Genomic DNA, 25,243 nt, shown 5'->3' with positions numbered 1-25,243 from the left:
TCTCCCTTTCTCTCTCTCCCTTTCTCTCTCTCCCTTTCTCTCTCTCCCTTTCTCTCTCTCCCTTTCTCTCTCTCCCTTTCTCTCTCTCCCTTTCTCTCTCTCCCCTTTTCTCTCTCTCCCTTTCTTTCTTTCTTTTTGTTTTTAAAGGCAGAAAATTACATTCCTTTGTTGCCTAACATCTTGTCTGCAGAGATGGAGAATTCATCTGTTGCAGGGATATCTGCTTCATAACGTGATGTTTACAAATGAGTTACTTGCCTGAATGAATACAGGCTCTGCAGGAAGAGTCAACTTTTCTTTTACGAAGGAAAATGCCACCTTTCAAGAGTAGCTGAAGCCCTTTGAGGCGTTGAACTTGCAAGCAAATAAAAAAGATCTGGATGGCATTCAGAGGTCTTTGACAATGTTCTTTACCACAAGGAAGCTAAGCAGCTGTTTGTGAAGGAGGGTCATGTCATGGACTAATATGTGGGTAAAAGATGGGAAGAATACGGTAGGAATAAGTCGTCCCTTCTGACAGTAAACAGTGTAGTTGGACTGGTTGGTGTATTCAACATAGAAAAAGTACACTGGAAAAGGGGCTTGAAGATCAAGTGAGAAAGTTTGCTGATGATACTAACTTATTCATGGTAGTTAGGTTGAAGTGAACCATGAAGAATTGGAGGAGTTCCTGACATGACTGTGTGACTGAGTAGTAGGACAGGTAAGATTCAGTGCAGATAAATGGAAAGTGATCTCTACATGGGGAAACCCAACTATGATTCCACTAAAAAATACTGAGCTTTGAGCTGACTCTTACCATGAGTCAGTTACCAGGTTATGATAAACAACAGTGTAAAACAGGAACTTGCTACACTGATCACAAAGGAAATCAAATTATAGGAATTATTAATAAAGGAATAGAGGATTAAACAGACAACATCCTTGTTGCCACTGTGTAAGCTCATGGCTCACCAGCATCTTGTATATCATCTGTGGTTCAGATCCCCTCAGCTCAGAAACAGTACAGTAGGATGGGGAAAATTTGGAGAAGGCAGCCGTTATAAGAGATATGGAAAGTCTTAGGTACAGAGAAGACTGGGACTCCCTGTCCTGAAAAGAAGAGACATTGGAGGATATTCTTCAGGTCTGCAGTATTGTGAGTGAAGGGGAGAGGGTGCACAGGTTCAGTATTTCACTGTTTCTTCCAACATGAGTCCTAGAAGGCATCAAGTAAAGTAAGAGTATAAGCAAACAGAAGAGAGGTGGGTCTTCTTAAAACACTGTGCCAAAGAGTATTGTTTGCCTAAAGTTTACATGGGTCCACTTTCTGACACTACATGCTCAAAAAATATTTTTTTTTCCTGTAATTGTCTGTATGATGTAATGGATAGATGCACTTTGAAACATTAGTGTTTTCTATGGTCTTTGGCAGTTTTGTGCAGCCTTGTATTTCCTGCAGTAGGTAACTATCACAAGCCTATAAGAAAGAGTGAGATAAGCTCATTTAGCTGAATTAAGTGGTGTCCCTTTATGTATAAAATTATTGGAATCCTTTTTTAATGTGTGAGGAAGCCTTTTTGCTTTTTCTTTAGTCTCCCAGCTTCTTCAATTACTTAAGAGGATATAGTATCTTTACATGGATTTTAAAAAGCAGTCTAGGATTTAGTTTCTAGTAAATGTCTTCACCGTTCCCTTTGTCTCTAGAAAATAACTCTCTCAGTGTATTTCAGTTGTACGTGTAGGAGAAATACTCTTAAGTTACAGTTGTGTGGTTTTGTTGGCAGCCCTAGATTCTCACTAAGCATGTATGGTGCCATTAAAGAAGGTGAAATTGTGCTTTAGCCCTCGAACATGGCAGGTTCCCTGTCAGTGGATTGCTAACTTCTTCTGAAGTACTTTTTTAACCATTGTTACTGAAATATCATGTCCCGGGTTTGGTGCAAAAAAACAGTCGTTCATGCAGAGAAAGGTAGGAGCTGTCTGCTTCAGTATTCTCATCATAGCAACAGGGCATGGTTTTCTTGAATATGCCTTTTCCAGTTTTGGAACTCATGCTGTATGTTGCTGAAATGGCAAGTCTTCCCTTGAAAGCAGAGCATAATGACAACATGGAAATCTTACAGCTGCAACTGCCCACACCTCCCTGGGTTGGGTGAGCTCAGTTCCTTTCTTCCCAAGGTCACTCACCTCAGTAGCACCATACGTTGTATTCATGTTCTAAGTGCATGCACATGCCTGTGTTTTGATCATGTTCTGTGTGTTTTATGCCTTCCCCCGCTGCCTCTCCAGCACTTGCATTGTATTCTGAACCTTCACTCAAGTTGTTAACAGTCATCCTTGGCAGACTCATCAGGGAACCATGGGCTGGCCTCTGTTGCTTGGGCTGTCACATCCTTGCTCCTTGTGCTATATCGGGTCTGGGGATTTCCATTTCCCGGACCAGCTGGAGAGCTCGAGTGTGCACACATGAGCCTCCATTGCTCACTGAGCCCTGACGAGTGTTGTTTCACTTAGCAACTCTGCCAGGGGTGATTCCTCACAGCACTAGGAGGCCTTCATTCATTTCTAGTCTGATAGACACTTTATCTTTTAGGAAACTTCTCTGTCTTACAGTGTTATTTGTCTGTGAAAAGGGCCAATATCCTTACTGGTTATGCAGTATACTTGCGTGTGATGGACTTGTGTGTAGTGTTGTGCTTCTGAAATGAGAGACAGATCTTGAGATGGTCCTGAACACAGTTGCAGAGAAAGCTCGAATACCAAAGTTTAATGGGAGCCCATGTTTCCTGATGGTAACTTGTTGTGCTAACAGCAGATTCATTTGTTTCCTAATTAATCAGAAAGAGTGTTCTTTTTATTTCAGCCATCTGGTGGAGAGCATGTTGTTTAGCTTCTTGCTACTGCAAATTGGAGCTACACAGGAAAAAGGATGTTTCAACTTCTGTTTTTGGCTTGTTTTTCTAGGTTGAGTCAGTATAGAGCACGTTAAAACATACAGTAATCAGTTGCAAAGTTCATCTCTCAAGGACTGCAAAAATCTAACTTAAATTTTCTTTCCTGAAAAGACAAGATGATGATATTGACAGATTAATTGCTTATTATTACTTGTTTTATTCCATGAAATCAATTCTCAAGACAAAAGCAAAATTTCCTTAGCGAACTGCAGGACTATTCTAGGATGCTGAATTTGTTACCGGTTTGTAGAGAACATTCAATGTTGCTTTCACATTTCTTCTTTGGATTAATGTCAAAAACATATTGCCTGTCACACAATTTGTCGTTGAGTGTGCCATTAGCTTGCTAACTTCTCACAAGGATCTTAAAACATTGCATTTTTTTTTTTTCTCCAGAAGTCCCTTTAGCGCAGCCTTTCTTTGGAAGCTATATTGTTCTTGTGGAATATTTTCCAAGGAGCAGTCTGTCCCTATGCGATGTTTACTGTATTTTTGCCTTGCAGCCAGCAGATTTTAGTACAAACTTGCCTGGGGGTGGCCTTGTCCTATTTTCCTCTTAGATGGGTCTGGCATTTATAGAGCTTGGGAGATCGTGCTTCTGAATTTTCCAGTCTGAAGAGCTCGAGCCAAAACAGCAGGGGAGATAGCAAACCTGTATGTTGTTTGGCTTACGGCAGCTGGGCCTGTTTTTCCTTTGACCTAAAGCAATGGCAGATTTCATTGGGTTTTGTGTGGAGGAGGGAAGTGAAAAAGAGGAAGGATACATGAGGAAAACTGCTTTATCTCTGCTTGGAAAAAGCAAACTTTCCCCACCCCCAGTCACTCTTTTTGCACCCTTAGCAAAGGTAACTCAGTAAACTCCAAGCTACTTTTACACTGCATGTAGAGATTTTCTTTGTTTGACTTAGTTTATGAATACTGATTATTGATGAGAAAAGGGACTACACTTTGTTTTAATATTGCGTTAACATTTTGAGCAAGAAACTCTTTTTATGTTGTAGTACCGTAGCACTTGCTGAATGGACTTTTTATTAGAGGACAGGCTTCTTTGCAGTTTTTAGTGACATTTGATAGCTTCCCACCAACCTGTATTTTCTCTCTTACGTTTTGGTCAGTGAAAGAAACTCTTGCCGATTAGGGCCCAGAGTCTCTACTGGGGAATGAACTATGATGAATGAATGTGGGAAAATATAAAATACCCCGCAGACGGGTGGCTCGGAGAACATAACAACTCTTAGTTTGGCCTTGTGCTCGAAGGGCCTTTGTTGTCTGTAAACACTGTCTCCGCAGTCATCTCCTCTAAATGAGGTTTCCTGTGGAAATAAATTTCATTGTTGCTGCCTTTTATGTGTACTAATCATACATTTATTGGCAGATATTTCAGTTAAGTTTTGCATTTATGTAACAAATATTTAGTTGTGCCACAGAGTGAATTTATTCCTAGAGGAATGGTTTTGCATGTGGTTGTTGGAATCCTGAGTTTATGAATTCGAGGAGCATAGGAGAGTTTCCTAAAAAGTTTATTAGAACGTGAGTGTTGAGGTTTAGTACATATTTGAAGCAGAACACAGATTAACACTGCCTATGTGTGCTAAGCATTTCCAAGGGACTCAAAGTGATTAAACCAAACTAAAATACATAGTTTCTCTAAAGATTGCTAGGATTCCTGCTTGTATGGCTGTGGTAGTGTGGGATAAACAGGTGACAGATCCTGAGCTGCCTCAGCTGAACATAAAAGGACATTTAAAAAAAAAATAATCTTTCTCCATGTTTTCATGTTTTCTCCCTTTATATTGTTTAGTTCATAGTTTTTCCTTACAGATAGTGGGGATCTTCTTGATGGTTGTTGTAGGAGAAACTATTGTTTCTGCTGTAGTTTTGGCAAGAGGTGATAGTGTAGAAGCTACATAGCTACTCCTTCTGTGAGGAAGCTGTTTACCAGCTTCATGATGCAAATGCTCATCCAGAATAAGAATTTTCTTAATTTGCAACTTGGATAAATTTCTCTCCCCTCCTCTTGTCCCTGTATGCAGCCCTCTGAGTCAGTCAGTGATACACCAAAATCCTGTTTATTCCTAAAGAGGATTATTTGGACCTGTAAATGGATGCAAGAAGCAAGGCGAACATCAGCTAGAGCAGACAAACGTTGGTCTAGAGGTTCCCATTGGGATAGGAATGGTCAGTACAGAGCTGATGCTGTAGAACCAGCATCTCCGGTCTCTCTTGGCTGAGCAGTGGGAATGCCTCAGGCTGTCAGAGTGGGCCAGGAAGGAGCTGAGCCTTTCAAAAAATATGCTGGCTTCAAAATCATTAGGTGTGTTATGTAGGCAAGTAGTCCAATTTTGCCTAGCTGTTCTATATTTATTTTCCTCTCTTTTCATTCTGCAAGTCAGTGTTGCAGTATGAGGCTTTCATTACTTCATAGATTAATTTGTTACCTGTCACCCAACTGAAACACCCTCACCTTTGCAAGCTTCACTCTTTGTGCATAAGAAGACTGTTTAAATTAAATACATTAAAAAAAAAAAAAAGTAATCCGTTCTGAGGGGATGATTTTTCTCATTTGCCTTTAATAATCACCTTGTTTCAGTGCTGGCTTTCTTTGTCTAATATGATTTTTTTTCTGCTTTTTGTTGCCCTTTGTTCTGTAAATCCCAATAGGCTGTAGTGGATTCTTGTTTCACATCATCCCCTTTTTTCAATGATTGTCCAAACTCTGAAGGCAAAACACAAAGGACCCTCAGACTTCTGTAAATGTTCTCTCTTGGACTTTAGTACTGCTCTTCATCTCACTTTTGCCACTAAATGTAGTAATTCCTATAATTTGTCTTCTGGTATTTAATGCTTCTACTGTTGCCCTTAGGAATAGATTTCCTTCCCATGTTAAACTTACTTGGTGAGGCTGTAATCATGACTTACTAATTTCTCTCTTTTTTTAATGTTCTCAAGAATGTCTTCCTTAACATTAAGTAGCAAATCTGGTAGATTCTTTGCTGGTATTAATTGCTGCGTAACCAAGTGCCCTTGAAAGTTAGTTATGTAAATGAGCAGCCTTGAGCTGGCCGTAAGAATGATGCTGGCTTGAGTTTTAATTTAATAATTGAGGATTTGGAACATAAAATGGTTCTTTAAATCTAAAATAGGATAGAGTCATATTCTTTATGAGACAAATTCTAGTTGCATGAACTATCATATATATCAGTGGTTTAACAGTTTAGTGATCACTTTGCAAGCAGGTGAGCACTTTAGATACAGTTATTTAGGAAAAAGTCTTGTGTTCAGTTGCCTTAGATATTTTTAGTTGAGTATTTTGAAATAAATTACTAATTTATTGTGGCTTTAAAATACTAAGTAGAACCTTTCTTGAAATACATTCTTAACATCTTTTTTTTTCCCCCTTTCTTAACTTAGTTATCATAAAAAGTTGCAATTCTTCTGTAAATGTTTCTTGTATTTTTTCTGAAGATGCATCATACTCGAATCTCTTGGCATATTAAAAAGTACATGAGTTCTGGACAGTGGAGGGCAGGTACATCATCCAAATAATTTTTTATGTCCCTTTGGGTAAAGGTTATTTACTGTTACATTGAATATGTGCAAAAATTGGTGGATGCGAAGTTATTTGCAAATACAGGCTTGGCAAACCTCCTCTGGAATTCGGAAAGGGTTTTCCAGCTCGACTTAGTCATTTTTTCCCAAATGTCTTGGCATAACTGATCACTCAGGAGTGACATATGGTAGAAACATGCTCTAAGGGACAAGTCTCCCGGATGGCGCACAGCACCACACAAGATAGACAGATGGTGGCTTATTCAACCTTGGAAAAAGTTTAATCCTACATATTGGCACGGTGGCCTGGGTACTGAGAGAGGCACACACACGCCTGTGAAATCTGAGGCAAAGCTTTTGTGAGTTTGCTTGCTATTACTGAAAGAACTAGAAAGATTGAGCTGATATTATACAGCACGAGTATCTTCAAAATTACATGTTCAACATGCTATCCAGAAAAAGTGATGTTCCCTAGAAAAGTGGAAATCCCAGAGTTAGCAAGACCACTGCAGAGAGTAAAGTTTGCTAAACTTTTCACAAGTGTTTAATGACTAAAACATATTTATTCAACAAAGCTGTTGAGTACTTAATTTATCCATCCATAGCTGTTGATTAATTGAAGTGTCTAACAGGAGAGAGGATATTTTGTTTTTCATAGTTATGTTTCAACTACATGTTAGTTTTGTGAAGTGTATTAGCATTTCACACCACAGAAACTGTAACCTTTCCCTTAAGTAAGTTCAAACAAAAAGTTACAAATTCTCTGATACTAAATTTAAATTTATAGCAGTAAATGCAAACTGTACTTTTTTTTTTTTTTTAAAAAAAAAAACAACCAAAAAACAACCCAACACAACACCAAAAACCCACCAAAAACCAGAAAAACATCAGGCCTTTCAGTTTAATGTCTTTGTGTTTAAGACAGTGAAGAGAGAGACAGGATATCTGACATGGGAAAATGAATCCTTGTTGTAGCTTGTTGAGATACCTGGAAAAGAATAAAATCTGCTCAGAATTCTTTCTGGAAACCCAGTAGCGAGTGAGTGATTGGAGTCAGTGCTGTTCTTTAAGGATTTTGAAAATATTAACCCACTGAGGACATGAAGGATTGCTTGCCAAACTTCTTTTTCCCCACTTTCTTTTTCTTGTAGATCACACTCAGTATTCACAACTAGAAGGCAAAGGAAGAATCTCCTTACTCTCTGGACTTCAAGGATATCATTATGTTGTACTGGATGAGTTTAAACTAGACAAGACTTCTTTCTGAAACACTTCCAGAAAGGTAAATATAATTCGAACAAACTCAAAATTCCAGTAGAGGGATACTTTGATCAAATTAATCTCATGCCAGTAAGTAACATTTCATCCATACTGTACCACAACATCATGATCTTTTTGATACATAATTTATCGCAATTTTATATATGTATGTGTTGATGTGTGTGTATAGATATATATCCATATACATAGCAATAGCTAAAACTTACTAGTAATGTTTAGATGTTGGAAGATTTTGATTTGTTAGCCCTGGTATTTTCTGTGGAAATTGGTTTCAAGAAATTCTCTTAGGTGAAAGATGGGGAAGGAAGAGGGAGAGAAGTGAGATACTCAGAGTAGCCAGTATATTGTTAATTATTTGCTTAGATGTGGAAGACCTAGTTAATGTTTCTGTTCTGCCTAATGAGAAAATTTACTTGAAAATGAGATCCTAGCTGCTGAACTATAGAGTCAAATGGCTCATTCAGCACTGACACATGCATTTAAAATACAGTGCAGTATGAGAGAGACAGAGATGCAAAGAGAGAGGCTAATTCAATAACCTGTTTTTTAAGATATGCATTGAAGAAGTAAGAGATGTCAAGTTCTTGCTTTCAGCTGAGGGTGCTCTTGTGTAATATAAAGACATGCTTACTTTTGGGCTAGTAAAAATAAACATTCACTCTTCCTAAGGATGTAAGTACCTTTCAGGTACTTATTTTCTTGTCACTCTTTTCTTTCTTTTGCTGTGCTCCGTTGTGGGAAATGGTGACCGTAGCATAGCCAAATGTGAAGGCCTACAGTAATTACTGCAGAACTAGTGCACTCTTTCTGCTTTCTGTTTTTTCATCTACTACAACTAATTACTATAGGACTTAGTCAATAAAAATCCTAATGATTAGATTTTCTGCCCAAGTGTACAGTCAGCCAAATATGACAGACATCAGTTTACTCTCTGCCTAGATCCCACAAGAGTGTCTTACACACTGCATGGAAAGAGTGAGTGTTCGGGTGGCCCATCCAGCCCTCTATGACAGAGTCGTGCCTTGCTGTCACAAAGCACGCCTGTGGGCCTTCCAAACATGATTTATTTGTGAGAAAGGGAGCTACAGTCTGGTGACACGATTAAAATTCTGCAGATCCACAGCTGACATCTTTTTGACCCAGATCTGAAGTTCAGACTTGGAAATACTTCAGTCCCTTGAAATTTTAAGTCATGCTTCATAGAATTGCTGGTTTTATAATTTATAGGTGAAGCGTGATCATATCATTGTTGAATTGCTGAACATCAGTGTGTGTGAATCAGCCATCTGCTGTCAGGGCTGAGTCTTGTATCTCCCTGGCCAGTGACAGTGGAGGTCATTAAACCATGATGGGTCTCTGTCAGATGGAAATGGTTCAAGGTAATAACATGGCTGTGTCCAGAAAAAGATACTTTTCTTTAGCCTACTGTTAGTAATGACAGTTGGAGGACTGAAGTGTAGGAAGAGGAGTTGTAGTAGAGGAATGGAGACTGCATGAAGACAGAGATGTGAAAGGTTTGGATGTTTGAGAGGAACAAAGGCTGTCTTTTGTAGCAGGGTTTTTGAGTTAATTTTGAAACCAGATGAGGAATGAAGAAGCTCTCTACACAGAAGAGAAGCAGCTTTCAGGATTTTGAAGAGAAGTTGCGTGTAGTAGAGATTTTTTTAAAAGGCTCCGATCCTTAGGTCACTGACCTGAGTGTTAAGGAAGCTGAGATGCAAAATGCCTGTAGTCTAGTCTTACTTTATTTTGTTTAGACTTGCATACCTTGTGCACTTCCCAAGTGGAGAGTGATTGGGTATTTTGGAACTTGTACAAAGCTTGTGCGGGTTTTTCTTCAACCACCTAATATCCTGGAAACGCAGCATACCTGCAAGGTTAGATTCTTGTGTTAAACTTGCTGTGAAATCTGGGCAGGATGTGGGTTAGTGCTAATGATGGGATCTTGTGCCATCTTGCTCTGCCTGCCAGGTCCTGTTTCTTTGGAGATATGGTAATCAATAACAAAAAATATTTGATGCAGAAACTAAGAAAAAGATTTGACAGGAGGTAACTGATCTGACCCAAAGGAGACCAAAGATGGTTAAGAAGGGACAGACACAACTGTGTCTGCAGTGGTGGGAATTCTACCATATATACTAGTTCATGCAAATTGCTGCTGGACTGTTGATAGATCCCCTGAAGTTGGGAGATTTTCCTGAGGTATTAATTCCCTATTTAGTACTTAATCTCCTTCTTTCTTCCTCTCCTCCCCCCAAAGAACCCCAGACCCCACTGGTTTAAAAATGGTGTATACCATGCACAGTTGATGTAACCACAGGTGGGTTGCGATGTGCACTAAAGATGATGTACCTTTCTTAAAATCTTAAATGCAGGTAAAGCTGAAAATGGCTGCGATCATTTTTATGCTGTCTATCCCCCTTTGTTCTCTCTCCCTCCCCCTTCCGCTTGTGCTCACTTGCTCTCTCTTTAGTATAACACAGTTGAACAGCAGTGAAGTGTAAAATGTGCTTTTGCCAAGGTCAGTTTCTTGTGATTACTCGCCTGTGGCAACTTATGCCAGTTGCAACAGACTGAGTCTCAGCAGTCCACAAAGTCACACTGGTGCTTATGCAGAGGACACCCAGTGTAGGTTATAGTAACCATAGTCTGGAATAGCTTGCAATGCTGCTGAATTTTAGCACCTTATATTTAACTCTTCTGATCTAGCTTGCTTTGGTGGTTTGAAGCCTGTTCAATGAAGCACTACGTTGTCCTGTTCTCTGGAGACCCTGGAGGAGGATTTTGTGGAGATGAAATTCTTGTTGTTAGAGGTTTTTTTCTTTTCTTATAGTGGTTTGCTCAAATTTCAGGAATTATTCATAAATGAAGAGAATGCATCTTCTAAATATTATTATATATATATATTGTGGTTGGCTTGCTTTTGGAGAAAGTCATATCAAATACTGCTCCATTGACATTAAAAGAAGAGAAATTTTATATCTACATAGTAAGCAGTATTATGGAAATGTTTAAGAGGTAGTTTTTAAAGCAAGAACTTAAAACATAGTTACACACAGTCTTTGTACCACCTTTAAAAATGTTGTATACATCACAAGCATAAAATAATTTTTTCTTTAGAAGCTAATAATGATTCTGACTGATGTGACTGGGGAACGAATGTGAGATTCAAGAACATCTGTTTTATGAGATAAGATTTGTTGGATCTCGTTTTGTTGTGCACACTGGATTGGGTACCACCATGTGATAACCAGTGGAAGTGGGAGAGACTTTCACTTTCATTCTCCTTTCTCGCATATGAGCAACCATATCACTTTATGAAAAAATGTTCTATTTAGAACAGAAAAGCATGGACTTCCCATGTTAATTTTGTTTATTAGTGCTGTCATCAACAATATACATAATTTTGTTCTCCTTCTGGAAATACTTACTTTAGTAAGAAGCATTTAGCTCTTGAGCTCTGTGATAGTGACTTTGAGGTTACCTGTCCATCACGACTATTGGAGAGGCAATAAGAAACCTAGATGATCGGCTGAAGGGCTAGAGCTGAACTTTGCTGACCTTTGAAATTCATTTAAGTGCAAAATTTTGTTGCTTAAAATTGATTATGCATTTGGTTAATTTTGAAACTATGTGTTGCTGTATTAAACACTTCTCTCTCATGTTTGGAATGATTACTGAGCACAAGTGAAATAATGGGTTAGCAATTGAGTCTTGATCCTGTCAACACACTTGTAGAAAGCACACAAGAATACTCCCGTTGTGCTCAGTGGAAATCCACACAGAACAAGGTGAAGATTCAGAAGCTAAGTCATCTGAAGCACTTCACGAAGGGTTCATCCTGTGTTTTCTGTTTAGTTTTGCTTCCAGGTTTACAAGAAGTATTGAGGAGTTTGTGACTTGTTGCTTTTTTTGCCTATATGGAAGACAATGAACTCAGTCTTGTGTTGCAAGTATGTTTTGGTCTGATATTTGCTTGTATGGTTATCATAGCCTATATGATTCTATTGCCAGCTTCTATTCCTTTGCTTTTAATAACATTGTATTGGCCCAACTCTCATGGAAGAATATGCTATGAGAACTGTGATCAGTCTTTGTGAAGATTAATCTATCTACTCACCTTAAAGTTGAAAATTGATGGTGGAAATGAGCAATGTTTTGTGTCTGTGCTGTGGTAATATAGGCCTGTAGCACTTGCAGTGGTGCACATTGTCTTCTGCCTGTTAGAGAGACGATGGAAATGAATGTTACAGGATGAAACAACTGTACTATAGAAGGTGATCCTCAGTCATCTGAGAAATGAACAAATGGGTGTTCTTGGGTGTGGTAATATAGAAGAGTAGCATTGTTCACGCTCACCAGAATTTGTCCCATTAATTTCCTTTAACCTTAAGGAACTTGAGGAAAGAACTGTTCAGACACCAAAGTTGTTTTTGGAATATTTGTAATGACGTTCCTGCAGTGGGTGGCTGCTGCTGCATGCTCTGAGGATTTCCTCAGTACATTCAACAGGAGCAAGCAGTTGACAGCTGAGATTGAAGAAGTCTGCACAAAACCCTGAACTCACTCAAGTCTTAGTGCTGAGCTCCTAACCAATTTTTAAAAATTCATTAGAACTTCACTGTTTCTCAAGTTCTCACCTCCTGGATTCTGGGTGATAGCAGAAATGCTTTGCTGCACACACTAAAGGTAGATGTGTTTTTTTTCTGGACAAGTGAGAATCCAGAGCCCTTGAAGTCTTGCAAGATTTGCAGCCTACTTTTTTTTAACTCATGGGTGGAGACATGAAAGCCTGTTAAGGGATTTATCCATACACTTCTAGTAGTTTTAAAGGGAGCTCTCCAAGTCACTGTCCTAGTCAGCTCTGAAATATTTACTGTGGTAATTCAGATGTGCTGGAAATAAGTGTTTGAACATGGATAGAATCCTACTTTTGTAGTGCACCTGCAATTTTTGAGTACCATAGGAGGCTTCCCTTTCTGAAGACAACCAGAGCACTCTTATTGTAGAAGTGGAGGAGTGCTTAGCGTTTCATGTACTCATTGCTCTATTAATTCTATTAGAAACAGACTGGGGAAATAAGCAGTAAATTTGTGTTGTGCAGCAAAACATCTATTTTTAAAAATTTTTTAATGCTTAATATTTATCTTGCTTTTCTTGTCAACACTAGTAATATCTCCTCGTAAGCATTCAGTTCACATTCAGACATAGGGGAGTGTCTGAGGACTAGGAGCCAGATAAAAAGTCAGTAAATTCAGGCAGAAAAGATATTCTCAAGTTCCTTATGAAAGATGTTCATCCCAAGTAAAGGCCTGTGTTAAGTAACAGTTATCACCCATGCATCCATGGAAGATGAAGGGGTGGCCAGCTGATAAATCATGGGGTTTTTGTGTATCTCCTTTTAGTGGCAATATTATCTTTAAGCTTCTAACAGCTTTTAATAAATGCTAATTTTACATTTCAGTTATGATAAGATAGCATCATGCTGACAGTTTCTTTCTTATCAGATAGGCAAAATTTAGTGATCAGAAAAGTAGCATTAGAAGGCAGCATTTCTTACAGTTTCTTATTTATGGCTTTGACACCTGAATCACTGCATGGACTAGGACAGTCTATAACATGACTTCAGCTTCCCCATGGGAAATACTGGCTAATAATTTCTTGCCTCACGGGTGCATATGAAGATTAACTTCATGGAACGAGTGAAGTATTTATTAATAAATGATCATTATTGATATGTCATTTACTTGCTCATGGCAGTGACATTGGTAATATATTACTCCTTAGGGGAATGTAAATGAGCACATAAAACAAGACACTCATTCACATAATTTTCATCACCCTTTGCCAGACCCTGTGTATTCAGTAGTGTCTGTATTAGTGTTTACTGTTTTGATGATTTTAAAATATTAAAAAAGAAATGCCACCAAATACCAAGGAAGAGCCCAAGGTCATGCTCACTTGTTCTGTCTTCAGATCACACCTACCGAAGTGTCTGATAATCTTTCTTTAAAGGCCTGTTAACTGAGAATGTAGGTGAAGCAGCATACATTTTAAATCCAGCTACATTTTAGAAGTATAATCTTGTTGCATGTTTTCTGCAGTACAAGTCTGATGTATGATTAAATTGTGAAGTGTCCAACAGCAGCATAGCAACTTAATTTTTTAAAATTTCTCACATTTTTCATAACCAAGGTTAAAGAGAAGTAAAATTTTGCCAATCCCTTTCCGGTGTCAGAGCTGTCATGTGGCCTGTGATGGGAGATGTGGGACAATGAGCATTATTTTACATTTCTTTCAGTGGTCAGCTTGAAGGATATGACTGAACAGCAAGTCACACAGGGTTTTGAAGGAGGAGATTTTTTTACCTGCTTTTACTCTTTTATTAGCTTCTTAATGAAAAAGGGCTCTGGATCTTTATTTTTTGTTTCTTCATAGGTTTAGACTTCTGTATTTTTTCTACTTTAAGTATTAAAAATAAACTTGTGGTAGATGTCCTTCAGGCTTTAACTAGAATTGCTTCACAGAGCCTCTGTTTTTTGGGTGTGGATTAGAAAGAAATAAATGAGATAAATATGAAGGGCATAGGAGAAGAAATGCACTTGAAAACACAGTTTGCTATAAAGGCTGAGGCACAGAGGTAATTTTTGACAAGGTGCTGAGTATCTGACCTGCTGTCTGAAAGGAGCAGTGGTGATTTTTCTTGCACCCATTGGTTCCTCTGCAGTCATCTCATTGGACTGAGATTTCTTTTTTTAGTGTTGTAATCCAATTTACCTAAACACTACATTTGAAAAAAGAAGCAAATTCAGCAGCTTTACTAAATCTCAGCTGCTTTTATAAATTTGTGTTATCTGGGATGCTGGCAGTGACTAAGTTGCACCCTAATGGGACTTCCCTTGTGGTTTCAGTCAGAAAGGTCCCACTACCTTTGCCCCTGAGGTGGACACCAGAGCTTTCTCCCTGCAGCTGTGTAGAAGACAGTTTAGGAATGTGGTCAGACATGCTCACTGTCCTCTGCAAGATTTCACTGCCTGCAGGAGTTGCTGAAGGTTTACTGGTCATGGCTTCAAACCCTTGTTATGAACATATATAATAGAAATATTCCGAACTGAAAAGATGTAGTTAATCTTGTGTTACATTTTTGTAATGAAAGTGAGAGTTTGAGCTTCTCTCTTAGCTTATTGATTGAGCTTTTTCTCTCTGAAGAATTAAACCTGAAGCAATGATTTATGAATCATACTTTGTGTCCCACTTATAGACTAACTTGACTCATCAGTGATTTTTCTTCTGGCATGATTTAGGGAAATGCCACTTATTTTTTTCATATGTAGTTTTTAATTATAATTGGCTGTTGAATAGAGATAGAGATGAAGGCAGTCCAGCTAAACACCTGATTTTATTTAGGTCTGTGCTTCTAAAGAGTCACATCATACAATAAATTTTTATATGATTGCATAAGAGAGACAGTAAAATACAGATTTCTGATTCTTCAGTGTTAATGTCAAACGAGGATGGTAATAACTGAGTCCTAAGAGCTCATTATTATGCTCATAATTCCTTTGCCTTAATAATTTCCAGATGTATAAGATAAAAAAAATCTCATGTCTGGAAAACGTCTCCTTCAAATAAAGACTGAAACACAGAGCTTTAGATTCCTAGATTTTCTTTAAGCACTCACTATCTAGTGATAATATGCATTTGTAAACAAATTACACTGGTCACATAACTTCTGCCATACTTAATAATCCTTATTTTATTGGGTAGCATTATTTTTAATATTACATTTAGCTTGTAATATAACCAGACGCACAACATTTTTCAGTGCTAATTTTGTGGAAACTTGAAAAGCAAAGCCCAACTTCAGTAGTGCTTTCTAAATTTACAAATTTATAACAATCTAGAATTAACACATTAAAGTACTGTAAGAATAGTTTCTCTTATTAAGAGCAACCATATAGCTTTTTCTGTATTAAACTGTTTTGTACTTTATTTTTGTATCCAGGATCTAAATACTCTGAATGTCTTTTGCAGAAACTATAAAAGCTTTTAGTTAGGATTCTGAAAACCTCTGTTTGTTTATATTTGCATGAATTTGTTAGCCTCAGTGACTGAAGTCTTACAAACAATAAATAGTTTCATCTGTTCGATATTACATAATCTCTCCTTCTCTCTATACATTGTCTCAAGGGGTTTGTTTCATGCATGCAGTGTAACACTTCTTTCCTGATTATCTGTAAGGAAAACACAAATGCATGTGGCAGTTGTGCAGTGATGGAGCTACACAAGGCATTTCCTTAAGAAATTAAAGTATATTTTTTCTGCTGTGTGTGAAGAATCAAAATCTTCACTCCATGATGGATTAGTTGATACTTTATCCTTTAACTGAAGTGAAATCCTGGACTGAAGCATCTTTAAAAGCTGGTTTACATAATTGATGACGTAAAAGTTGTTAGAGCAGTTAGAGAAGAGAGAGATGTGACCAGATGTGTAGGGTATCCACATGCACAGGCAGTGGCAGAAGGAACATACCGTAGGTAAAATGCACAGATTCTCTCTGCAGGTATGTGAGAACCCAAAGTAGTCTTTTGCATCCTGTTGGCATGTGGTCATTCATCTATGAGGATTTAAATCCACTTGATGCTTACGTGGCTAAACCAGGCTTCTTAAATTATTGGCATCAGTTTCAGCCAAATACTTCTTTTCGTGTAACACAATGAATGGGAAAACTTTCCTGCCAAGGCTGTGATGGTAATATTTATTATAGAGCTTTTTACCAGAGAGTAATCTTCTCTGACATGATCAGCTCTTAATTGGAGGTAACTTTTTCCTCCTTTCAAAAAAAATCATATCATAGAATCATAGAACAGTTTGGGTTGGAAGGGACCTTAAAGATCACCTAGTTCCAACACACACACACACCCCCCACCCCACCCCACCCCGCCATGGGCAGGGACAACTTCCACTAGACCGGGCTGCTCAAAGCCCCGTCCAACCTGGCCTTATAGTAAAGAAAAACTTGCTCTTGCATTCCCCATTTCTGTTCTCTGCTGGAGGCATCCAGTTTTGTTGATAATGATCTAATCTGTTGCATAACCAGAGAATACTGAGCCTGCTGCCACAGCCTGCTTCTTTCTTGGCACTGCTGGAAGGCTTCAAAGAGAGACTGTATGTGTGAGGCGACTGCTCTACCAGCAAGACCAAGGGGATCAAAGCATATGTTTAGAAATGGAAAACAACAAAAAGAGAAGCGGTTACCACACAGTTGCCATCCTGAAACTGAAACCAATCTCACAAAAATGAACTATTTAGAAGTTAAGGGTGATTATTTCAAATTCTATAGAGCAGGAAAAAATCAAGGATTTTTAAGGAAAATTCAAGATTTTATTTTGTAGGTTCTTGGTAGGGGAAGACTATTTTTCAAAAAATGGATGTGTTGACAGTGGTATGCAGTTTAATTGTTTTTGCATGATTTTGTGCCACATCACATTGCTTTCTCAACTCCTCTGATGTTTTCAATTAGTAAGTTTTAAAAATAAATCAGTTGAAAAATTTCTTGAAAGTAAGAAAAAAAAATTGTAGGAAAGTTTTATGTAGTAATATTCTTTGAAGGTTGGACAGTTGTTTCAAGGTGGCATTTAAGGAGCTTGGGAAAAATACAGTGGTTTGTGGTATAAGGTTTGGGTTTATTTTTTAAATTTCATAATAAGTGGAAAGAATTTCTCTTGATATTATCCCCCAGTGTTTTGGATGAAAATACCTGATTGTTCAGGAGATACCTAATTTATGAGTATCTAACTTATCTTTCTGTGAGTTTCATGAATCAAGATTAATTATTATTCCTTGTACTTTAAGTATGGTTTACATTATGATGCAACACTGACTTAAACTGATGCCTTTTCACTGTCAAATGTTTGGGGTTTTTTCACTTACAATTCTGAATATTTAATGCCATAGGAAAATCTTAATATTTACCTGTGCTGATTTAGTAAGCTGTCATAGTGGAAATGTAGGGGTCTCAGCTGTATGTTAAGGAATCTTGCTATAATGTAGCAATGTTATAGTATAATACAAAATACTAAACAAAAAGAAGCCGTGCAAGTCACAGTGCCAGCTTCATGGCAGTGTCTTTGTCCGTATTCCATTTGTCGCTATCATTTCTGTGATAGTACTTTGTGGTTTTTTTATGATAAAGCGATATGTTTTTTCATATGCATTGACTCCTCATACAAGGGAGGCAAAGGAAAGCTGGAGATATAGTAAGCTTACTCTCTCCCTGCTGTCCTTGTTATTGTCTAGTTTTCCATATGATGTGCCCACGTTAATGGCAGTGATTATCCCTTCTATTTCTGTGGTGCTTTGGTGACTGGCATGTATATAGTGTTTCTCATATGCTGTGAATCCTAAGAAAAACTGCAAAGCACAATGTGATTACTCTTGATAGAGATGAACTAAAGTGTTGCACCTTGATAAAGTGTATGGGACTCTTCCCACACTTAGAATCTTTGAATTACTGTTTAACTAGAGAATTTTGGACTCCAGTGTTAGAAGCACTTCACACTCCTGTTTTCTTCTCTTCTTTAAGAGAGATTCCTTACTGTGTATATTTGCAAAATTATACATTCTGATGATACCTTGTCCTGATGATTACAGGAGGAAGCCCTAGTTGGGATTTCTCTTTTATTCCTTGGACTACTTTGCTCTTTGTGGTGGTGTCTCTTTCTTCAGTGGTACTTCCTTGTGGGGCAGGAAGGAAGGGATGCTCTGTCAGACCAAACCCTTTTGAGACCTCAGCTGCAGAACTCTAGCTACATTTTAAAGAATGTGAGCAAATCTTTGTTTTTTCAAAGATTTGTTAGCCATATTCAGAAATTATCCTGATGGTCACAGAAGGTATTTTCCTTATGCAAAACTATCTCAGACCCTTTCTCGGAGGCATCAGTCTTTGAAACTTTTCAAAGTCTTTTTAGCAAGGGCCAAACAAGGTATTTTTCTTTGTTCTCCTTCATGAAACAGCCGAGTTGTTCTGACTGAAATTAAAATATTTTTAAAATTAAGACTTAAGGCAGAGACTCAGCATGAAAAAATTCAGATCAATTTTTAAAGCTTAGCAGAGTTTTAAGGGATGGATAGTGCTCTGATCCCTAATTGTAATGCCTAGGGTCAGCTGTATTGATCCTATCTCTTGTTGGAGAATCACCAGTTTACTAGTTGTCATAATAACGTTATTTGGTACATGTTCAATAGCTGTTTAATATCTTTTTATATTTCTGTCTGTCATTCCCTTACGAGTAAAATAGATCAGAGACAGTGAAGTTTTGTGTGCCTATTAGTGGAGCCTCCTCTTGTCCTCTTTTTGGGTCACTGAAATCTCTGCTTTTGAGAGGCTTTTGTACTCTGTTTTTATGTTGAGTGTATTTTTGACAGGGAGTCGATGCTCACATTACCGGTTTAGTTACTATGGAGAAGCTTTCCCCCAGGAAGGCTTATGCTCTATTTTCTGAAGATGGTCAAGCACTGAATTTGCCCAACTTCCTCTTAACTTGCAGTTCTGAAGTTCATTTTGTACCAGTTGTCTTTAGACTGAAAATTCCTTTGGCTTATACATGCTTCTTTTTAGTCTTTGTGATCTTGTAGCATTCTGATGGAAAAAGGAGAAGATGAGGATCAGAACGAAAGAGGAATTTATCCTGAAAGGCTGCGTATCACAAGGGAAATGAATGTAATTCGATTGTGAGGTTTTGTTGACAGAGAACTATCACATGACTGTCTTGGAAGTGAATTTATTGGAGACTTCTGATATGTACTGATGTATGTCTGTTAGTTCCTCCACTTGTGGGTATGGTTTCCTTACGCAGGGGTGCTAGACTGTGTTCTCCTCTATGTTGTGAAGCAGGTAAGAGTCCTTTAAATAAGTTTGTTTCCACGGGGAACACTTCCTGGGTCTTGGTTGAATGGCAGCAAGTACATGTGCTTTATTCATATGTAGTTGTGGGTTTTTTTCTGTTACCTTCTGCAGTTTTTCTTTGTGCCTCATATGCTGAATACTGTTTGATGAGGTAGATATATTAAGGTGTAGTTCAAAGTGACAGAGAACCATATGAAGCTGAGAACTTGATCCAGAAATAGATTGTGAAAGGTTCTGAAAGCATTTTATTTTCATCTGCTCTATCAGCATCTTTGCTGATTGAACACTTTCTCTTAAGCCCACTGTTCTTAGCCGGGTTAGGTTGTGTGGTTTTAATTTTTTTTTTTTCAAGCTCACCTCCTCCAGCAATAGGAAGGCAATACTGAAGCGTTTGAAGGGCCCAAAGATTTGATAGCATTGTGTTGCAAGGTGGGCTTTCCTCCTGATCCTGTGCAGTCCACTGAGATGTGAAGGGTAGGAGCCTTTATCTCCTCATCCTTTTATTTCTTCTTTTAAATCATCTGTTAAATACCTGAGAGGGAGCAGACTTTTGGAAAAAAAACCCAAAACTTTTCCACATAATAAGGAAAGTTGGAGGAGATTCAGAGAGGGAATGGTTTTCTAGGTTATACCTGCAGGTTTATTCAGATTCAGGAAAGACTTTGGAACACGAGGCTAAACCTCAATATCCTTTAAAATTCCTAGCTGAACTAAAGACAAATCAATCTCTTATCAGTTATCTGTAAGTATGGACGTATTTTAAGGGCCTTTTAGCTGGTTGGTGTTACAGTATGAAAAAATAGGAAATGCTTTCTGGTCCCTTTTTTTACCAAGGCATAGATACGGGATAAGGAAGGAGTAGACTTCTATAGAGGGTCTTAAGGCTTCAAAAATTGTAGGAGTAACAGTGTTATTAGATAACCTGTAAGGAGGCAGAGGCATAAAAGCTGTCTTGCCGTGGGACACACTGCAGCTAGTTTTCAAATGTTGGGATTAGAACCAGGGTGATTTTTTCTGTCTCCTTTTCTTCCTAGCTGTAAAAATATACGTTTTGGGTTGTTTGTTTTTTTTTTTTTTCTCCCAAATTGCAATACTGAAATCGTTAAGTTAAATCTGAAGGAGTTCTTAAACTGCTGAGAAATTGTTTCCTGAACAGATGACAGAGAAGTCCTGAGGAGTGCCAGGTTTTGCTTCCTCTTTTTTTGTGGCACTGTCTCACTGGGTTTTGCAAGCCAAAGATGGTGAACTCTTCTAGAGGATAAAGGTTGAAGCTTCTTGTGTATAATTGTGAGCGAGCTGATAAAGACACTTTGTCAAAGTGACAGTTATTGTATATAAAAGATTAGTGATAGATAGGCAAGATTTTGTCATTGAGTCTTGCCCAAATAGTAAACATTTTCAATTGTGTGACCTTTTCTAGTTTAATTAGTGTAAATCTTAAAAGCACAGGGCATCATGTTTACAGAAGACAAATGTTGTTCGACTGTATTAGAGAGCTTATCCCCTAAATTTGGATGAGGTCTGTTATTCACTGCTGGATTGCAAAACTGAAATTTGCTCTTAATGAAAGATCATCTTGAAAAATTGAGTTTACATGTAAGTTTCTAATGCCAGCCATATCGCTAGTATTTTGCTGCTACTAACTCAACTAGTATTTTTTTTTGTGTAAAATCTTATAAGCATCAACACTTCCATTAACGTTTATAAAGAAAGCAACAATTTGAATATGTATGGCTGAAAAAACATTTCCTGCAGTTGGCCCAGCAAATTTCAGTCTCTCTTGAGTCCTCAGAAAATACATATGAAAGCTGGATTACCGATTCGTATCCACACATTTCTGGGGTTTTTTTGGGAGGTGGAAAAACAGCAGTGGCAAAACACTGAAGATTCATGTAGCCATGAAGCTTAACTACCTCACTGTGTGTTCATTTAATAACTTTTAATAGAGTTTGTGTCCTTTTTTGATCTGTCTTTGGAAATACAGTTTACTTGCTTATAAAGCAATGGCTGTATAATAACTGCAGATAGGCTGTGATAGCTTGGGGTGTTCCTGTCCTTTCATCTCTATTCTTTATTACAGGTCTGTGTTAGAGTACTGTAGCCAAATTTTCTCTTCTTCATAATGAAATTTTCTGTTTTCTTTCAAAAATTCTGGACATGATACAGTCTTTTAAATTATTTTTTTTAAATAAGCATTTAAATACATATAAATTTACTGTTGCTATGTCAGTTGACATAACTCTGAGGTCAAACCTTAATATAAAAGCTTAAAAAAATGTAGATAAGCACAATTTCTGTGTACATTATCCCTACTTCTTAAATGTTGTCTTAATAGTTTATCAAAATTACAGAGACTATCCTGATGGAAGAAGTTTTTAGGGTTTGATAACTAATTTAGAATTACGTGCATGTATTTGTATGATGTTTATGGAATCAGGACTTGCAGGCTGCTTTAGGAGAAATTATTGCTTTTTAATAATGTTTTTGTATTAATTATGCAAATGACCTTTTATATACTTATTTTTTCTTTCCTGCAGTATTAAGAAAATAGCATTTTTAGGTTGCATTTTAATTTAGTTGCACCATCACAAACCACTTACAAAAGGGTTAGCTGTGGGAATGTGTTTTTTTATGGCTTGGCATTGTGTAGTTGAATAAATAATTTGCATTTGAAATGTGAAAAAGTCAGCACCACTTAGGCTCCTTCACTTTAGCAAGCTGGTCTAACATTTTGTCTAAGCTAATTCAGAAGAACATGTGTTTACACACATGTGAGGAAATCCAGTATCTAAAACATGACAGCTAAAAAGATGTCTTTACGTCAGTGATTGGACATCTTTAAACTTGTTCCACAGTGGGTCAGCAGTTTGTAAAGCAGTGAAATTTTTGAAGTTTAGAAGGCAAATCTTACAAAGATTTCAAGTTAAAAAAAAAAAAAACGGAAAGAGAGAGAAAGAAGAGGAAATCTTTACTGGTTTTGTTTCAATTAGACCTTCTTCCATGGCTCCTCAACCATGTAGTTGCTATAGGGACTAGACCTGTCCAGGGCCATCCATGTAACCTGAATTTTAGACATGATGGTGTCTTCTCTAGGAATTCTAAGAGGTCTCCCAAATGCAGGTAGATCTGTGTATCAACATGACTAGATCCTCACCACCTACACACGAACAACAACTTTGTTGTGGCATTTGTGGTATTTTGACAGCATACATTTTTAATTACGGCAGATATATATTAGACACAACCAGAGCTTTCTGGTTTTCCCATACAACTTGGCACACAGATCAGGGAACTCTTGTTTTGGACTCCAGTACAAAACAGAAATCCTGTAGCCATCAGCTATTTCTAGGTGTAGATCTGCACTTACTGTGCTATTTGTAATTTATTATTGTCTCATGAACTAGTTATTTCTTTTTCCTGTTTTAGGTTTTATTTCATTTGGTTAGGTGGCTTTGTCAAGACCTCAAAAGCTTCATCTCCTTTCTAAGGAAAATTCACAAGACCTAATATTCTGCTTGCCATTTTTTTTTAAAAAACACCACTTGACTGAGTACAGCTTAATGATAGAACAGTTTGCTTTGAAATGAGGTTTGGTTTAGAGCAGGAAGCATTGATGTGGCCTTGTGAGGGAAAGGTGATAAAGGAGCAGGTAATATTTTTCCTTCTTTGTTAGGAGACCTTATGCTTTCCTTATTTGTTCTCGGTTTTAGCTTTCTATTTTTGTCTTCAGTAATAAAAATGTGTTTCACTTCCTAAATCGGGCTTCAGAGGGCTGGTTTTGTGTTATGTTTGGTTCAGTACATATTCATTAGGATTCTTCGTTATTTGGAAGAAATAGTAGTTTTTTATAATTGTAAAATGCCATTTGAATTTTTTCTGAACTTGAAAGTTTTAATGATTAACAGCTGTTTTAATTTTGGGCAACTCGTCAGTTGAAAGCATTCATATGAACAATATATATGTTCCATAGCTTATATGTCCTGATGTGTGGATCATGTTGTCCTCACTAACAAACAGTACACTTCATTGGGGTAGGAAATATTAACAATAATGTCAATTACCACAAAAATGCCAAGAGTTTTCATTGGAAGGGCCACAAAACCTGGTGGTTCAAGGTTTAATAAATATCTAAGATACAGATCAGTGAAGTGGTGAATTTTTATATATGTGCACACTGATGGGTCTTAGTGTGTTCCTGAGCATCCAGTTATGGCTGTTGTCTAAAGTTATTTGATAAGGTAAACCATAGTGTCTGGTATAGCAGGATCTAAAAAATCCCCAAGGATTGAATATGGCAGTTGCTGTGTTTTTGTGATAATATTACCCTTTGCTCCCTTGTTTATCAACTATGAAATTGATTACATTTTCAATGATATTAAATTATTATTGCAGGCTTAGACTCTAGATACAAATTAAACATTTGATTAACTCTTCATTGATTTCATGTGATGTATGAATTCCAGTCAAAGTATATGAAAGTAATATTTTAAAATGCCATTTTAGTAATGTAGCAGTGACTACTTGGGATATTTTGCTGCTATTCTAGTGAGTGAAGAAGCATGGTTTTCATCCCTTGGTGTGCAATAAACCTTCTGAGAAGCATTCTGCCTGGAGAGGATTATATCTTAAATAAGGAATAACTGTGAAACTGTAATTAAGTACAAATTGCAGTGCTAGAGCACACTCAACAAATTACAATTTGATAGAGCTTTCGTGGTTCTGAGGAGGATCTTTTAGATGTAGGTAGGTAAAGTTGAATATTCTTGCTTTAATTCTACACTTTTGTTACAAAAACTTACTCTATTGCCAGCTTTCTAGTTTTTATCTGTGCTTTTGACTTGTTTGCTTTTCTAACAATTTCTCTCTCTCTCTTTTTTTTTTTCCCCCCTCCCATAACCCAAAACTCAGAGAAGCACTCACGCATGTGTTTTACTGTTTTCTTAAATCAGGCCTTGGTCATCAGGGCATGACTCTTGTTTTATTAAACTGTAACTGCTGGGAAGTTCTTAGGGGCTCACTGAGCTCGCATGCGCTAGGGAAGTGTTCCAGGTTATAACAGCAGCCTTTGCCATGCACTGACAGTGTTTTACATTAACAGTATTTATAAAAAAGTGACACTGAGGAATAACCTTGGAAGATGAAGAGTTTGTGCTTTAGCATGAGGTATTTGTTCTGAAATAGCTAATTATAATGTTGAGGATGAAATTAAAGAGTGAAATATACACAGAAATTACAGATTTTTTTTTTTTTTAAATACTTTTTACATAATTTTTTAGTTTAGTTTCATTTCAGCTTTCAGTTGCTGACTTTCAAGCAGTCTGCTTTCTTAAACTAAAATAAGCACATTTAGTGCAAAATGAACTTCAAATTTCAAAGTGCTAACGAAGAAGAATTCTGAATAATCAGGCCTGTGACGGTATATTAATATTTTATATTGAACTATTTACTAATTACAAAAGAGATTTTTCTTTTTCCCTTTCTTTTGAAAAATTAAAGTATTTCTATGAGCTATGATAGACTGCTGCCAAAGTTCTCATCCCCTGAAAAATTCTAGTAAAATGAGATTAGT

The 25,243-nt window shown here is 37.3% G+C and overlaps 1 protein-coding gene across 3 annotated transcripts in view; it reads left to right on the top strand.

Annotated features, from left to right (window-relative positions):
* The first annotated feature begins 6,445 nt into the window (after nucleotides 1-6,445).
* Nucleotides 6,446-25,243, top strand: part of LDLRAD4 (low density lipoprotein receptor class A domain containing 4) — a 250,812-nt gene continuing 232,014 nt past the window's right edge. For all 3 annotated transcript variants that reach the window (XR_003397711.1, XM_026841761.1, XM_026841763.1), the window contains exons 1-2: nucleotides 6,446-6,465; nucleotides 7,637-7,767. The gene's annotated coding sequence lies outside the window, so the exon portion shown is untranslated. The remainder of the gene's footprint in view (nucleotides 6,466-7,636; nucleotides 7,768-25,243) is intronic.

Source organism: Athene cunicularia (genome assembly GCF_003259725.1).
Source record: "Athene cunicularia isolate RWA chromosome 2 unlocalized genomic scaffold, athCun1 chr2_part1, whole genome shotgun sequence".
Taxonomy (NCBI): Eukaryota; Metazoa; Chordata; class Aves; order Strigiformes; family Strigidae; genus Athene; species Athene cunicularia.
This window is presented reverse-complemented; position numbering and strand designations above follow the sequence as displayed.